General features: G+C 43.2%; 1 protein-coding gene and 1 long non-coding RNA gene across 9 annotated transcripts in view; both read left to right on the top strand.

The window, feature by feature from the left end:
* Nucleotides 1-14,699, top strand: part of DISP1 (dispatched RND transporter family member 1) — a 174,715-nt gene that overhangs the window by 136,911 nt on the left and 23,105 nt on the right. The gene's annotated exons all lie outside the window — the stretch shown is intronic.
* Nucleotides 7,839-11,961, top strand: LOC131815054 (uncharacterized). The gene is made up of 2 exons (XR_009347545.1): nt 7,839-11,724; nt 11,764-11,961. It is a non-coding gene; the product is annotated as an uncharacterized LOC131815054 (long non-coding RNA).

Below are 14,699 nucleotides of genomic sequence, written 5' to 3'. Positions count from 1 at the left end.
GTCACCATTCTCTTCTGGTGTGTTCCTGTTTCTTCTCTTTCTCCTAGCTGCTGCTCTTCACTCCATTAGTCTTGTTTCAGAAATCAAGCTATGGTTGACTCCTGGCTGAAATAAATGCATGATGTATTGCTTTTCACTCTTGTCCCCACTGACTGACCCTAGCCCCCAGAAGAACAAGTGTAGCAGACGGTCCCTGACTCGCTGTCTGGATGAGGAGAGGATTATAGAGAATAAGTGGGCCTCCCTGCCCAGGGGACCCAGAGCCACTGTGCTAATGTTAATATGTCATCTGATTATGGGGTTAATTTTAGAAATCTGGTAAGATTGAATCTTGAGTTCATTGAAACTGAGGTTTATTTTTAAATTCCTTAAAGTAGTCAAAATTAACTTTTAAAATAGGATAATATTTGTAAAATCTAAAATGTTCCAAGCTTGCTTGCCCAAGTCAGTCCGTCTGGCAGGCAGATGGGGTGAAGGCCTGTTTTATGGTAAGACTTCTCTGAGAGAATAATGTGGATAAAGGAACGGATTTCAGAGGGGGCTGTGAAATGCTTATTTCAGAATTTGGACCTTGGTCGTCTTCTGCTTTCATAGTACATGTCAGCAAACAATGCCCTCTTTCTTTCATAAAACTGATTAATTTTTTGGAATGAGGCAAACATGTTCTTTCTTCACCTCCTTTCCGTGTCAGTGAGAGTTGTTTTAGAGACTGAAGGGGAAAAAAAAAGAAATGGTTTAATTTTTCTCTTTTTCTTTTGGCCAAAAAGTAGTTTAAAGAAACTTAAGAAATTTGACCAACAGTAAACCCAAGTGAAAGGATCAGGTACATCTCTTCAAGAAGAGCCAATCGTTTATACCCTATTTCCAAAGAGAGCACCCAATTTCCAAATGTAAGTGGATGGCTAGCTGTCACTTAAAAGAATTTATATAACTTAATGTTTTTTAAGAGAATTTTGATTACTATGCTATTTTATGTTCTTCTCAACAAATTAACTCCATAAAAATACATCTCTCTCTCTCTTTTTTTTTAAAGCACAAACAAGGTATCTAGCCAGTTGGTTGGTATTTTGGATATAAACTGTGCCTGCAGCATAGCTGGAACTCAGTGAATATTTGTGGGGTTTTGTTTTTTTGTTTGTTTGTTTGTTTGTTTGTTTTTAAAGATTTTATTTATTTATTTGAGAGACAGTGAGAGCATGAGCAAGGAGAAGGTCAGAGGGAGAAGCAGACTCCCCATGGAGCTGGGAGCCCAATGTAGGACTTGATCCCAGGACTCCGGGATCATGACCTGAGCCCAAGGCAGCCGTCCAACCAACTGAGCCACCCAGGTGTCCCTCAGTGAATATTTGTTGAGTGAATGATCACAAAACAGTAATTCTTGGAACATCTTATGTAATGAAAAATTCACAGAATTTAAACTTTTTAAGGAAAGCTCATGAAGTTAGACTGGTCACTGGCATCAGGGGCCATGATGGCCTCGGAGGGTAGACATGGAGCAAACACAGCTGCTGTCTGAGCACAGACACAATCTAGAGAGTCATGTGAGTCCCAGAGAGGGATTCAGGGCCTTTCCTAAACCTGGCCTACAGGAGCAGGAGCCCTGGAAGGGATGGGCATGGGGGTCTGGAGGGGGGACTGGGGGCAGGAGCAGGAGGTCTGGAGGGGGGACTGGGGGCAACAGGAGCAGGTCTGGAGGGGGCAGCAGGAGCAGGAGGTCTGGAGAGGGTGGGAGTGAGGGCGTGGGGGGCGGCAGGAGCTGGAGGCCTAAAGGGGATGGGAGTGGGAGTATGGAGTGGGGGCATGGAGGGTGGTGGCATGTGGCCTCATTCTGGAAAAGAACCCAGAGGAGGGGTGACAGCATGTTGTGCTGGGTATGTAACATGGGATCCTTGAAGTACAGCATGCTGAGATGGTCCAAGGAGCCTGCTCCCCGAGCTGCATGTGCCCCGTGTTATGTAAGCATCATGAAGAACTTAGTAAGGACTCCCACACAGCAGCTATAGCTGTAGCTATACCTTTGATTCATGACCTTTCCCTGGGCCCTTAGAACCAGGTTTTGGTACTACTGTGTGTCTCCAGGACCCAGCATGGGGCCTGGCATTTAGTAAACACTCAATAAATTGTTCAACAGGCTAATAAATAATTGAGCATCCATCAAGTCCTTCTTGTGCAGAGCTTATTTTAAGGATGTGATAATTTGATAATGAAAATCAGGAACCAGCGGTCTAATGAGGTAGGATATTTGCCCAAATGTTGTGAAAGTCTCCACAGGTTCTATTTCCCTAAAAACACTCTTTTATTACTGTTCTTTGAGTCTATTTGGGGGATATATCTCCTTCTGTTCTTTAAATCTCCCTGCAAATGCACTAACTTCTGACTTTAAAAAAAAAAAATTGAGGATGCCTGGGTGGCTCAGTTGGTTGAGTGTCCAGCTCTTAGTTTCAGCTCAGGTCATGATCTCAGGGTCCCAAGATCCAGCCCTGCACTGGGGGCGTGGGGGGTGGCAGGAGCTGGAGGCCCAAAGGGGATGGGAGTGGGAGTATGGAGTGGGGGCATGGAGGGCGGTGGCATGTGGCCTCGTTCTGGAATCTCAGCTCAATGCGGAGCTGGCTTGAGATTCTCTCTCTCCCTTTCTCTCTCTCTCAAATGAATAAATAAAATCTTAAAAAAAAATCACAGACTCGTTTATAAGGAGGAAAAGGAAGACATGTAGAGACGAGGCCCTCACACAGCTCCCAAGCTGCCATCTTACCCGGCTCTGGAGCCCCTTTGAGAAAGTCAGGTGGGACCTGGAATCTTTACTCCAGAAGTTGGCCAGGAATAACCTTTCTGTTTGCTCAGCCCCAGCCCCCTCCAGGATATTTGCAGGTCCTGCAAGAGTGACTTTATAAAACTGGTGGATGAACCATAAATTCCCAAAATCTTTGTTCATATGTATTTTATGAATTTAGAAAACAAACTCAAAGGAGAAGCTATAGGATGAGATGTGATACCATGTTCTACATGGATTTGCAAATTAAGTGGTTTGAATCGTTACCTAGTAGTTTGAGATTCAAGCATGTTGCTTTCTACTGGAATGTGAACAGTTTACTGCTTCTAAGCACTGCTCTGGGTATCTAGTAAGAAGAACATTCATTCCTTCAGACCCTATTTCTGTGTCTGTGGTCACCTGGGCCTGCCCACCTCCCCTTCCTGAGACACTGCTTTCATTATGCCTCCTGGCCCTGGCTCAGGGATCCTGCACGGTTTCCCCCAACTCCTTGACCTGGCATTGGAGTCAGGGAGGGAGTGTGTTTGCTAGAGGAAGGAAGGGCGGTAGTTCAGGGACAAGTCCGTAACCCTGAACAGGAACAGGGTAACAGATCTCAGTGAGTGAGATGACTGTAACAGATTTTCTTCCTGCCATTCATCAGTTTAAATGGAAATCTGATTAATGGTAGACTGAGTCTTTGTTTCCATTTACACATAATTAAGACTTAGGTTACTTTGGGGCCCCAGCCAACACTAAATATTCTGGGTCTTCATTTTTTAGGGATTAGCCTAGGAGTTTTTAATTGTCAGCCTTTGGCCACCTTTTTGACTACCAGAAAATAAAATTATTTCATTGTAAAGCAATCCCTAGGAGGCATGCATTTAAATGTATTATCCAATTATTAAAATGCCCCCCCCCACACACACACACAGAATTAAACCCAACATTGAGCTCCACACTACTGATTTTTTTTCTGACTTTACTTTCTTACCTCACCTTCTTCTCCCAAAACACATTCTACTCGAGCAGCATTTGTGTCTGGTGAGTATTTTGGCTTGAGGATTTTAGACTTCGTTCCAGCATTCCTTGCTCTTAAGTCAGTTAAGTTTAATAAGATTTTGCTGGCTTTCTTTGAGCTTTTCTTGGATCTCTTGTTAGTGATTATTATTCACATCTTACTAAGAAAGTATATGCTGTCCTCTTATTTAGTATGATTGGGGTAGGGCTCACAGCAGTTGTCTGGTGTGCAAAGGCTCACATTTAAGGGCACGTGCTTTATAATTTAGTATAACGTTAACTGTACCGCATGAGGCTGTTTGCTTTATGGGCTCCAACTAAACCATGCAGATGTAACTTTATGGGCTGAGGAAGAATGCTTTCTCTTAAACAAAGCCACTTTTCAGCCATTTAAAACTATTCTAAATGAACTGATTGTGCCTTTTTTTCAGTGTTCTAATGTCTTTGAACAGTTTCCTTGTGAAAACATAAGGCATTCTTGGATTTCTCTTTTAGGATGTGCATTGCATGGGACCAGAGCCATGTGGTATTTCAACCTTTGGTTACTGCCTCTCCTCTTTCTCCTAAGTGGCAGAGACAAAATGTGTTTGAAAATGAATTTCCTACGCCCCTCTTCCTTCACCTTTCAGGGAGCAGCCAGCCGGAGAGCTGCCTTTTAACTAGCGCTCCCTAAAGAGGAGGCAATTCACTAATAATAGTAGAGGAAGTGACATCCTTACCCATCTTCCCCCAGTTTTGGATAACACAATTCCTTTCTTGTTTATTGAAATCACTGGGGACAAAATAGCATCATTTCTTGCTTGCTTCTTAGGACCAGACTCTACTAATAAGAACTTTCTTTTTAACTTAAATTAGAACTCAAGCTGTTTCATGCAAGTAGGATTTGTCCCAGCTGAGGGGCTTTGAGTCTGAGCGGGACAGACAGAGAATCACGTATAGTATGCACAAACATGCTTTTGGAACATCGCATAGAAATGCCTCCACGGGTCACCAGGCCCACTTACTAATGGAGGTCACTATTCTTACTCTTCCCTCCGTATCCCCACTGGAGAGACGTCTTTAAGTGTCAGGCATTCCTCTTCTGCCAGTTTTGATTAAGTTGCCTTAGGGATTTTTAAATATGTTCAAAATGCACATTTCTATCATTGTGTCTGCTGAATCTTTTATTACATCTCTGCAAAATTTTTATTGTCTCCAGGAGGGAAACTACAAATTATTTAATAGAGGTAGGATTTTCTCAGCTGACCAGTAGCCACTAAATGTTTACCTGGGCTCTCAAGTGCATAGAAGTGAAAGACAGCAAAGGGGACTCGGCAGAAGGATTGCCCATAACCAGACATTGTAGCAGTTTGGTCACTTTGAAAAACATGCCTTATTTTCTCCCATAGACTGGCATTTCCCGTCAGTGATAAAGAAAATATAAAACTTGTGTGTTATAAGTGTAGACATTCATTACTGAAGGTAGAAATGGTCATAATCAGGAGTCTAGATGTATCTTAGATGTAAATTCAACATGGTTTGAAATAGGATTTTAGTGTCACATAGTTTAGAAGTTGAATATTTTACTTTTCATTGGGTAAAATAGCCAACCTAAGACATTCTGCCTAAAAATCATGATTTAAAAGAAAAGCAGTTCTTTATCAGTGTGAATCAAGTGTGAATTATCACTCCCATGGATTTTAGGTGTGCCGCCAAGGTGTGAAGATGGGGAGGGAGGGATGAAGGTAATCATCAAGAGTCGTGTCTCCCCTTCTCTCACCTGTGGATAGAGGCTTTGTGTGGAAATACAACCAACTACTAATGGGGATTGTGTTCATGACCTCCTTGAATATGTCTGGTCATGTGCACGATTAAGACTAGTTTTCCATTAACATTGCATTTAAGATTATATAACATTCGAATTATTTTTATTCTGCCATCCCATGACTATGTCCTTTCCATAATGTCATCACAAAATTACCTTTCTAAGAATTTTAATAGTAAGGCTTATCACTACCAAAAATATTCTAAAGTATTCTGGTATAATGAATAGCAGTCTTAAGTAAACACATAAATGAGTAAAATTCTCTCAAAATTATGAGATGGGACTTGATCGTGCATTGTACCTGTGTCTTCGGCAAAGAAAATGGATTCGGTGGCAGAAAATCTCAAATTTTTAACAATATTAATGGTTTCATCGAACCCTTCCCATATACCAGACCTTCTACTATGTTCTACACATGCTCTCTGATTTAATCCTGCAAACAGCCCAAAGAGTTCAGAGCTGTTGCTTCTGTCCAGTGCTAAATGAGACCATGAAGTGCCATTTCAGAGAGAGTGTGGGGCTCGGGGTGAGTCCTGGTCTCTAACTGCGAGGTGTCTTAGTGTCCGCAGAAGTTCACGAGTCAGGACTGCCATGGTATAAGCACTGCACGGGCTCACCTCCAAGATCACTGATCACATCCAGATGATGGGCCTCTGGCTGCAGGAGTTTCAGGCCAGGACACAGTGGCCGCTCCTCACATGCTTCTCACACAGACCGAAGGGAGAGTCTACCTCATTTCCCTGCTGTCTGTGTCCTATCCACGCTGCACTCAAACGCAGTGGTGGTGGAAATGCCAGCGGTAATGAGTCTATCTTGCAATTTTGAAGGGTAACATGCCCTTTATGGAGGAGCTGTCCGGATAGGACCAGCTGCTTCAGATGTCAGTTTGCCCCGACGCCCCTGAGGGTTTGTAATATGTAATTAGACTTCATGCCTGTCCTCTGTATGACCTGCAGGCTGACTGTCCCCCTTCCCCTTTCCCGGTGATACCCAGACCAGTGACACCCATCTCCTTTCTTCTCCTGAGTTCTGTGGTTCACAGCCCCCACTTATGACCCATCCGTACACAGTTTTCTCTCAGTAGCCCCAGAGTGCTTCTGCTCTTCCTGAGTGCTATGACCATCCTGCCTCTGTGCTGCTCACTGAGCCGCTTTTTCCTCTTCCCATACCTTTTCATTGTGGTTTTCCTACCCGCTCTTGTCTGTTAAAGATTTCAGATCCCCGGAGTGCCGGAGTGGTTCAATTGATGAAGTGTCTGTCCTCACCTTAGGTCATGACCCAGGGTCCCAGGATCAAGTCCCACATCAGTCTCCCTGCTCAGTGGGGACTCTGATTCTCCTTCTGCCTCTGTGCCCCCACCCCTGACAGCTTGTGCTCTCTGTTTCTGTCTGACAAATAAATAAATAAAATCTTTTTAAAAAAATTTTTTCAAATCCCCACTTCCTGCCCATATCTATCATGTGATGGATGTCTCTGTATTCACAGTAGCGTGTAGGACGTCCTCCTTCAAATATTCTGCTAAAGTATCAGAGGAGAGCACTTTGAAACCCTTAAATGGAAGCCTGGGTACCTTTGTTAATTAGACACAAGTAAGCATAGCTTATTGTAAGTAGATACCATTGACTTGGGCAAGATCGTGAATTTTGGAAGAAGCTAAAATGTGAAGAAACAGAACAATATGGATTTTTTAAAATAACCTACTCAGAAGTAGCATAAATGGCAGAAAATTGAACCAAGAGTACCCTTGATGGACGAGGTTGTGTTGCTCATCAGAGACAAAGGGCCAGTGGATGCTCATCTGTGAGCCATCCACTGAAATGTTACTAGGGCTTCACCTTTACATATTTTCCTAAGTTTGAGCGAAGCTAAATTTTATTCCAGGTTTGACCTGAAACTTTTCTCTTCAGCTGTCTTTAAAAAAGGCAGCCCTTGAGGCAAAACTCAGAGTGTGGTGAGGGAAGCCTGAACGTTGCTTACCTGTGGGGGCAGAGTATGGCAATTGGTCGGAGGGAGCACCGGCGAGCTTCCTGGCCTGCTGGGGGGTCTTGTATCCCAACCTGAGTGGGAGACACACGGACATGCACATGCATGAAAATCCATCAGGTCCAACACTTACACTTTGTGCCTCTTACCGACAAGCCGGGTGAAATAGGAATGATGTAAGGCCTTTGAAAAACTAAAATGTCCTTTCCTCATTTTGGAATACAGGGAGGGTATTCCATTCATTCTTCTCTTCCTGGTTATGCAGCAGGAGGGGTTAAGAGGCAGGAGGAAGGCATGGGGTGCTTTCCTCCAAGACTTTGTCATCCTCCCAGCTCCACCTGCGCCCCACCCCCCCCACCCCCCCGCACCCAGCCCCGACTCATCCCCTTGCTGTTTGTGTGGATAAATGTTTTCCGGGATTTGAAGAGAACACACCACGTGCTCCACAGCTGCATTTTTATTCAGAAGCAGAAGGGTAGAGCCTTTTGTGACACGATCACATTCTTGCCCAGTTTGCTTTCCTGCTAGCATCTCTTGTCGGCTACCCATCTTCCCGTCGTGGTGCTTGAGAGTAGAAACTATTTTCTGCCTTTTCCTCCTCAACAAGTGCCTAGTGAATTGGAGCTTCTAGGGTGGAGAAGAGATGGCAAAAGGAATGATTCAGTAATATGGAGACATAAAGAGCCATCCATGTGGAGACAGTAACACATCTTTTCCATCCATCTGTTGAAGGCCTTACAATAGAACTAAGCCAAGGTTATAAAAAGATTGCAATTTTCCATATGGAAGAGCCAGATTTAGGGCCAGGAGGAAGGAACAGAGAGGGTGTTTCTAACGTTTCTGACATGAGAGAGTCTACATGTGTAGGGCTTTTCTTCCAAAATACCTCATCCTATGACAGAAGTCAGGTTCGGGGAAACGTACTGCTCTCAGTTGACTTAGAACGGAAAGTACGTTTACTTTGTGAGAAATTGCTTCATATTAGGAAAGCATCTGGGAGTCTGCTGTAATTCTCCCTCTGGGACTCATGCCGTTATCCTGTTAGGAAGTGGTTCTGAGTGAGCTGAGGGCTTCTGAAATCTCCTTCAGGACCTTAGTTCTGGGCTGTAACGTAAGATGCACACATCCCTGGAGAACTGCAGTCCTCTCGTTAGCCCTGCTGTTCTCTCCCTCCCCGGAGTCACTGTGAAGTCACGGATACAGCAGTAACACTGTAAACCCATTAGTTCTCTCAAGGGAGTAGGATTTCCTAAGTTCGCTCTGTCCCAGCTCTTGTCTGTCCTGAAGCCAAAATAACAAAAACAGTGTGATTCTGTGAAAACCATGGAATCTGTGGACCCACCAGGATAGATCAGACAGACCTCAGTATACATAAAACCTCACTAAAGTAAAACCTCTTGATGACTCTGTGGGCTTCTGACTTCCATCCAGCTCTCAGTCTCAAATGGAGCCTAACATTTGCTGCTGCTTCTGACAAAAGCCTGGAGGAGATGGGAGGTGTTTTCCTGACCCAATATCCCCAGATCTTGCTAAGGTGAGTGCCCACTCACCGAGAGATTCTTGCACCACTAGCATAGGCTACGAAGGCCATCGTCAGTCAGGAGCCACAGCTATCACCACTGACAGTGAACCCATGTGAACAGCTGCACAGATGTGCCCAGTGGGTCTGGGGGCCTCAACAGCTGCTACGTGATCATCTTGCTGTCATCACATGTGTTTTATGAAAATGAACATTTAGACCCTCGTTTCCCCTGAAAGCAGAGCTTTGCAGAAGATGACGGCCAAAGCATCATGAAGTAATGGGGCTGGCCTCAGTTACTGAGGGGAAATTGGGAAGAACACAGACATCTGGGTCAAAGGTCACTCTTCAATGGTAAAAGTAGTTCCCGAAATTACAAAGGAAAGTTGCAACTATGGAAATTTTAAGATGCATGTCCAAAAATCATGTTAAAAACAGACCAGACAGCAAGTAGGAAAAATAGTTGCCATAACTGTGATGTTTCCCAGCTGTCACCAGGTTCCCATACGTGAGTGGGAGAGATGTGTGTGCGTACATGTGAACACACAATCACGTGGACATGCCAAAGAGAGGAGTGTGTGATTACCGCTGTGTGTATATGTTAAATAAATCATCATACCTGCAATAGTACACCATATGGCTACAGAATGTTTTGTTTTCAGGAAGTTTTAATTCCTTAGGAAAAGCTCATAATCTGAGGTGATGACATGTTACATATCCAATTGTGCCCTAACTGTGTGTGTTCGACATGTAGATTTAGGCACAAAGGAGAACATATTGAAAGGAACTAGATCGAAAAGAATATAGAGGTTAGATCTTTGTAGTGAGAGTGTCGATGATTGCTTTTCCTGCATGATTTTCTGCATTTTCAGGCTTTAAAAACATGAGTATGTTCATTTTACAATTGGAAAACAAAACCAACATTAAAACAGAAAATATATCTCCCCTCAAAGCTTTGCCCTTCCTTTGAAGGTTGAAGTTCTAGGGTGCCTGGGTGGCTCAGTCAGTTTAACGTCTGCCTTTGTCTGGGGTCATGATCTCAGGGTTCTAGGGATTGAGTCCAGCTGAGCAGGGAGCCTGCTTCTCCCTCTGCCTCTACCTCTCCTCTGTTTGTGTATGCTAGCTCATTCTCTCAAGTAAATAAAATAAAATCTTTTAAAAAAATAGTAAGTTTTGTCCATTCTAAAATAGGAACTTTAAGTGAAAAAGCCCATCAAACTAATTTGTTTAAATTTTTTTAAATGAATATTTTATGCTGCCTTTCTGTAATAGTGGGTGGGAGACTCAAGTGAGGGACTTATGGAAAGCCTGAATGCTCTTACATGTCAGCTGCACTGGGGACACCACTACCCTTGAGCGTCTGGGGTCCCTGCAGTCTCCCTGTGACACTCGCCCACTCAGGCATGTGCTGCTGACCTCATGGTTTGCACCTGCATACTCATCTGAAGCCAAAATGTGGGGAGTCCTCCTACCAAGCCCCTTTTTTTTAGCACCTTTTTCATTCAACCATCAATTTAGTGGTTTACAATACATCTCTCTCACTTGCTGATCACATGAAGAGTCAGCATTATTTTTCAAAACATTTTAAGACACGAGTTCTTCCCTCTCTTGTGGAAGATCATTTCCATTGATTATTCACATGACGATTTCAGCCTCGAACTCTGATTGGGGGCGCCTGGCTTTCCAGCTCTTGTCGGATGGCTTGGTGTTCAGATACCCAGGTAGTGATCTGAAGGATCTAAAGCTCCACAGAATACAGCAGAATTTCAAAGCAGGAGAGGGCTTTAGAAATGATAGAATCCAGTTCTGTTTATTTTACAGAAGAAGAGGCTGAAGTCGGAGAGCTTGGGGCCCTCACTTAGCCCCCTGTTAATCACAGGCTTCCTGACCTGCCATCATGATCTTCTTGTTACATTGTCCTCAGGATACATGTCCAGACTCTGTCCAGACTCTGTTCTGTGGTGTTTGGGTGTCATTGGCATAGAGTCTGCACCACTCGGAGCCAAACACAGCGGCCCAGAAGTTTCTGCCTCGCTGCTGTGGTGCTTCTCACTGTGGCCTGAGAACAGGTGGGCCCCGCCACGCTGGGCTCTTCCTCATGTTCCCTCAGAAAATTCCCATTTGTTCTCGTCAGATTCCTTTCAGCTTAGTTGATTTTTTTAACCTTGGACTTCCGGCTGAGAAGGAATCTCTTTTCTATCCATATTATTTTTACAAAAGCTGACCTTGTTTGGGTTTTGCTTTGATCTTTATTGGATCTTTTGGTAGTGGAGTTATGTAAATTTAGTTTCTAAGCTACAGATAAATGTGAGCAAATGTGGTTAAGAAAATTTTGTTTCTCTATATACTGGTGTTCTTAAAAGCATAACGAAAGAATTTCTGTGGATGGTGAGCACTGGCCTGTCCTCCTGGCCTGCACAATGAAGATGTCACAACAGCTGCGAGGTATTGCTTACACTGTCGGAATTCATTTTGATACAGTAGATTTTTATCATTTTTGTAACTCCCCCTCAAAGGTTTTTTTGTTTTGTTTTGTTTTTTAAGTAGCAGGTATGACTTTCAACCTTCAATACTCAAACTTGTATGATAAAGAGTAATTTTGTAGAGGCAATGTAATCCCAAATATGTGGGAAATGAATTTTAAGAAAGGTGAATGACAAAAAAAAAAAAAAAGAAAAAGAAAGAAAGGTGAATGATGTGTGTTGTAATTTTGAGCTCAAATAATTGTTTTCACGGTGAACCAAATATGGACAAGTCAAACCCAAAACTGGGGACCAGGAGAACTTGGAGGAGGAGGTGACCAACAGGTTAGTGAAGGATGTTTGTGTTTCTGCTATGGTCTCTGTCTCACCAAGGAGGGCCCTGTCCTCGTGGAAAACTGACGACTTCGACTTAAATTCAGATGTCCCTTCACTGAGGTCGTGATTAACATACATGCTATTATTTAATATAATTTGAATAGTTTGTCGAGAAAATGCAGAAATGGTTTTCCTTTTTTATAGATAAGATCCATAGAATTTTGAAAGTGAGAAGTGTTTCTGTGTCTTAATGAGAGCGATTAAATGTATTTGTTGAACCAGGTTTAATGTCAGTCTCAAACACGTGCTTACAAAACTGTGCCCTCAACCTCCAGACCAGACTTTCGGACAATCTCGCCATCCAAATCGTCACTAACTTCTCTTCCATGGGCCCTACTGCTATTTAAGTTCATTCTATAAAGATGCTCAATGTCGTTTTAGGCATTTCTGATTGTAGGTCATCATAAAGGAATATTAACACCACTGAGAATGGAAGTGTGTTCTAAGGCACTTAGGATGGATCAACCTGCTTTATTCAGCATTTCACCAGAATGTTTTCTGGTCATACCATATATATTTATGAAAATACATACTAAGAATTTTTATCCCCGTATTCATTAGATTCTTCACTAAAGGAAGCTAGAAGTTATTCTTTTTCTTTCTCCCATTGCTGTGCTCCTAGAACACTCACTAGCTCTGAGCCAGGGCTCCCGGAGTCTTCAGTGCTTCTCCTTGGGGTTCACCCTGTACTCCAGCCCTAGATCATTCATCCTAAAATAGAGTTTTCGGCCCCACAGCAGCCCTTGCCTCATTAGGCTGCCCCCAAACTGTCGCTGTGACTCAACTCCTTCTGCTTGGGAAGGTCCTGCACAATGTGTGAAGTTTGCTTTCTGTCCGCCTCCTGTCACCTCTCTGAGCCCAGCCATCCCCCCAAGACCTCACTCATATTCTGCTTCTCGGATCCAGTTCAGCACTATTCTCAGGATTACTCTGTCCTCACCTTATCTCCCTGTTCCCTGTCCACTCTATGTTTGCCCCATACCTTTAAGTTCTGCTTCTTTTCTTGTATTATTCTCCAGCTATTTTTGTCTGGATGTCATATCTTCCTGGCAACTCTCCAAGGCAGTCGCCCTGGCTGGGACTGTGTAGGTCCTGCCCCAAGGCTACTGAAGCCTATCCCTGGTGAGGAGCCTGGGACCCTGGTCTCATTAAGCCTCCAAGGGATTCATTCCGTTTACCATCAGATTACTTGTCACTTAAACCATGCAGTAAATGTTTGAACTGAGCAGAACTACCAACTTCATATTAAATGGATTTTAAGTTCTTTGAAAATTATGATCTGTGTGTAGTGTTACCTCTTTTCATCTAGTATGTAGTTAGTCAGGATTCTGTATCAGTGAGAGAAATTTTCAAATAAAATATTTCAGTCACACATACCTAAATGAACAGGTTCCCAATTTCTCTTTATAAAAATTCTTTCTCTTCTGTTTAATTATACAACCGATTCACGAATACATTCTCATGAATTCAAAAATGCAAAGTAGGGCTCATCCTTGATTCTTTCCCCCAGGGTAAAGAGGGCTATTGATTTGCTGAGTTCCCCTCCAAGTTTTTTTAATACATTTACATATTTAGGGGACCGAGGCTGTGTGGCTCAGTTGGTTGAGCATCAGACTCTTGGTCGTGATCGAGGTCATGATCTCAGGCTTGCGAGATCAAGTCCTGTGTCAGGCTCTGCGTTCAGCACGGAGTCTGCTCGAGATTCTCCCTCCCTTTGCCCCTCCCCACTCTCTCTCTGAAAGAAAGAAAATCTTTTTAAAAAAAGACAATTTCCTCATACTCAAGCATTTAATATGTACTGAATGTCTTTGTTAATATTTATAAAGCGCTTGGTGTTTGTGAGATGGTCTTTAAGCGGCGGTCCTCCACTGCTAGCCCTTTCATCTGCCCACATGGTTCATTTTGTGCTTCGTGTGGTAGCTGGAGCTCCTTGGTGGTAACAACTCCAGATGCAAAATGACCCACATGGAGTGGATGTCTGCAAGCATTCAGGAAGTGCATCACCCCAGCACACCCAGCTCTGGTATGTGAACATCCAGGGTGCTTGTTTCATCTTCTCGAAGCACCCAAGGGTCCCTGAGATGATCTGTGCAAACACTGGAGGACAAAGAATGCTTTTGCTTTTGTTGGAAATCTTTCAAGAACACTCATCAGGGTGTGGATTCTTTACTTTAAGGTACTTGCTTCCTCACATACCAGCGCTGGACTGAAAAGTTACTATTTGCAAACTGCCATCTTTTACAAACAGGCAATATGGTACAATCCAGGGGGACAATTGAGAAAAGAACATGCTACTTTAGGCACTTTCTTACTTAAATTTGACTACAGCCACAAAGCAGAAAGTATATTTCCTTCAAAGCATTTTCACTCTTCAGAAATATGCAAAGCTATGTCAGTGTTAACCAGACTTAGGATCATTGTGCAGTGAATCCAAATATTGATCATAAGCTTGTACTCCTGAAACTAATATTATATGTTAGTTATACCTCAGTTTTTTCAAAAAGAGGGAATGGAACAGAGTGGAGAACCCAAAAGTAAGCCCAGGCTTAAACGGTTAATTAGCCTTTGACAACAGAAACAAGAAAATCTGATGCGGAAAAGACAGTCTCTTCAACAAATGGTGTTGGGAAAACTGGACAGCTGCATGAGGAAGAATGAAACTAGGCCACTTTCTGACACCATACACAAAGATAAACTCAAAATGGATTACAGACCTAACTGTGAGACCTGAAGCCATAAAAATCCTAAAAGAAATCATTAGCAGGA

This window comes from Mustela lutreola, chromosome 14 (assembly GCF_030435805.1).
Source record: "Mustela lutreola isolate mMusLut2 chromosome 14, mMusLut2.pri, whole genome shotgun sequence".
In the NCBI taxonomy this organism is placed as follows: Eukaryota; Metazoa; Chordata; class Mammalia; order Carnivora; family Mustelidae; genus Mustela; species Mustela lutreola.
Note: the sequence above shows the minus strand (reverse complement) of the source record. Positions and strands in the feature narration are given on the sequence as shown.